A 3514-nucleotide genomic window follows, 5' to 3' on the forward strand; every position below is an offset into this window, starting at 1 on the left:
AAATAAAAATAAAAAAAAATAAAAAAAACTGCATGGTACTGGTACAGCGACAGACAAGTAGATCAATAGAATCAAATTGAAGATCCAGAAATGAATCCACACACCTATAGTCACTTGATTTTTTGACAAGGGGGCTAAAACCATCCANTGGAAAAAAGACAGCATTTTCAATAAATGGTGCTGACACAATTGGCGGTTATCATGTAGAAGAATGAGAATTGATCCATTCTTATCTCCTTTTACAAAGCTCAAATCTAAGTGTATCAAAGACCTCCACATAAAACCAGAGACACTGAATTTGATAGAGGAGAAAGTAGGGAAAAGCCTAGAAGATATAGGCACAGGGAAAAAATTTCTAAACAGAACAGCAATGTCTTGTGCTGTAAAATCAAGAATTGACAAATGGGACCTCATAAAATTGCATAGCTTCTGTAAGGCAAAAGATACTGTCAACAAGACAAAAGGGCCACTGACAGATTGGGAAAGGATTTTTACCAATCCTAAATCTATTAAAGGACTAATATCTAATATATACAAAAAGCACAGGAATCTGGACCTGAGAAATTCAAATAACCCGATTAAAAAATTGGGTACAGAGCTAAACAAAGAATTCTCAAGTGAGGAATACCGAATGGCTAAGAAACACCTGAAAAAATGTTCAACCTCCTTAATCATCAGAGAAATACAAATCAAAACAACCCTGAAATACCATTTCACTCCAGTCAGAATGGCTAAGATTAAAAATTCAGGTGAAAGCAGATGCTGGTGAGGTTGTGGAGAAATAGGAACACTCCTCCTTTGGTGGTGGGATTGCAAGCTTGTACAACCACTCTGGAAATCAGTCTGGTGGTTCCTCAGAAAACTGGACATAATACTACCAGAGGATCCAGCAATACCACTTCTAGGCATATACCCAGAAGATCTTCCAACTGGTAATAAGGACACATGCTCCACTATGTTCATAGCAACCTTATTTTAATAGCCAGAAACTGGAAAGAACCCAGATGTCCCTCAATAGAGGAATGGATACAGAAACTGTGGTACATTTACACAATGGAGTAGTACTCAGCTATTAAAAACAATGAATTTATGCAATTCTTGGGCAAATGGATGGATATGGAGGATATCATCCTTAGTGAGGTAACTCAATCACAAAAGAAGTCACTAGATATGCACTCACTGATAAGTAGATATTAGTCCTGAAACTTAGAATACCCATGATACATTTTGTAAAACACAAGAAAACCAAGAAGGAAGACCATTGCATGTATACTTCATTCCTCCTTAGAATAGGGAACAAAATACCCATGAAAGGATATAGATACAGAGACAAAATTTAGAGCTAAGATGAAAGGATGGACTATCCAGAGACTACCTCATCCGGGGATCCATCCCATCATCAGCCACCAAACCCAGATACTATTGCACATGCCAGCAAGATTCTGCTGAAGGGACCGTGATATAGTGGCCTCTAGTGAGGCTATGACAGTGCCTGGCAAACACAGAAGTGGATGCTCACTGTCAGCCATTGATTGGAACACAGGGCCCACTGTGGAGGAACTAGAGAAAGTACCCAAGGAGCTGAAGGGGGCTGCAAACCTATAGGTGGAACAACAATATGAACTAACCAGTACCCTCTGAGCTCATGTCTCTAGCTGCATATGTAGCAGAAGATGGCATTGGGAAGCGAGGCCCCTTGGTCTTGCAAACTTTATATGACCCAGCACAGGGCAATGCCAGGGTCAAGAATTGGGAGTGGGTGTGTAGGGGAGCAGGGGCGTGGGGAGGGTATAGGGAACTTTCTGGATAGCATTTGAAATGTAAATAAAGAAAATTAAAAAAAAGAATAGTGGGAGATAAATATTTAAAAAGGAAATAAAATCGCAGCCCCATTAAAAAAATGGGGAAAAATTGTTTCTCTGAATATATATATCTGTGTACAACTGCAATTTTCTGTCTTTCAAATATATAAAAAATTATTGACAGGTATTTAATTCATCTCATTCTTGTAGCATGAGAGAAAGAGTTGTGGTATAAAAATCATATAGGTTTAAAAGAGAGATAGCAGGTGAAGAGATAGCTGGGTTGTAGTTCAGTTAGTATAGTGCTTTGTCCAATACACAGAAAGCTCTGTTTTCATCTCTAGATAGCATAAACCAGATGTGGTAGCAGGCTCCATTGACCTCATTTAACCAAAACAAAACCATTGGAGCTGGGGAGATAACTCAGTGAAAAAGAGCACTTGCTGATCTTTGAGTTTTATCTTGACAAACAGAAAAATTCCCAAATAAGGCTGTGTCATCCTTGATCCTATTGTAATAATACCTGAAAGAAATATGTACCCTGGGACATTAACAGTGAACTTTGAGTTACTTTATCCTGACACCGGACATTGTAATAATACCTGAAAGAAATATGTACCCTGGGACATTAACAGTGAACTTTGAGTTACTTTATCCTGACACCGGACATTGTAATAATACCTGAAAGAAATATGTACCCTGGGACATTAACAGTGAATTTTGAGTTACTTTATCCTGACACCGGACATTGGAGATCAGAAAAATTGGTAATGTTTCTTGTGTGTACAACAACATATATGACAAAAACAGCCTAAGATAAAAGTCTTAGTGCTAGAGAGATGGCTCAGGGGTTAAGAGCACCAAATGCTCTTCCAGAGATCCTGAGTTCAATTCCCAGCAACTACATGGAGGTTCACAACCATCTTTAATGGGATCTGATGCCCTCTTCTGGTGTGTCTGAAGAGAGCAACAGTGTACTCATATACATAAAATAAATACATAAAAGGCTTATTTTGGGTCACAGTTGAAAGGAACTGTCTGTCATGGGAAGGGAGACAAAATGACTTAGTGTACCCTTAATTTTTCTCAACCTGGCTTTTAATAACATTTCCTTAATGCTTTAACCTCCTTTCTATCCCACCACCAGCCAAAGGTTGTGTGGGAAAAAAAGGTTATCAGGACTCAGGCAAAGTGGACATGTTTAGAAATTGTTCCTTGGAGTAAATCCCATCTGCATTGTCAGATAAGAAATTCAGTTAACAAGTCAACAACAGAAGCTCAATACACTTACAAATTCTTCAGCAATCTATAAACAGTTTAGTTTTTTAGAGTTCAGATAAAACAATAACACTCAGCAGTTGTGGCACAGCTTGCAGGAATAGCCAGGACTCAGCTAAATAGACATGAGTAAGCAGGACAGATTTGGGAAACTAGGAATATGTAAAGCTCTCAACTATACCTTTCTCAACAAATTGAACATCAAGAAGTGTTGCAAAGCAAGTTCTACAGGCAAGTCCTTCTCACAGTCTGTTGAGTCCTATTTATACTCCCCCCAACCATCAGGTGTCTTGCCTCAGCACATGAGTCTGTCTTATCATAACTCCATGTTAGTGTTTACCAGCTGACATCATTCTGCAAATCAATTGGAGTCCGAGGATAACACAAGAAGCTTCCAGCACACCAGCAGGCATTTTTGGTGCATTTCTCTTTAT

This window comes from Mus pahari, chromosome 4 (genome assembly GCF_900095145.1).
Source record: "Mus pahari chromosome 4, PAHARI_EIJ_v1.1, whole genome shotgun sequence".
Lineage (NCBI taxonomy): Eukaryota > Metazoa > Chordata > Mammalia > Rodentia > Muridae > Mus > Mus pahari.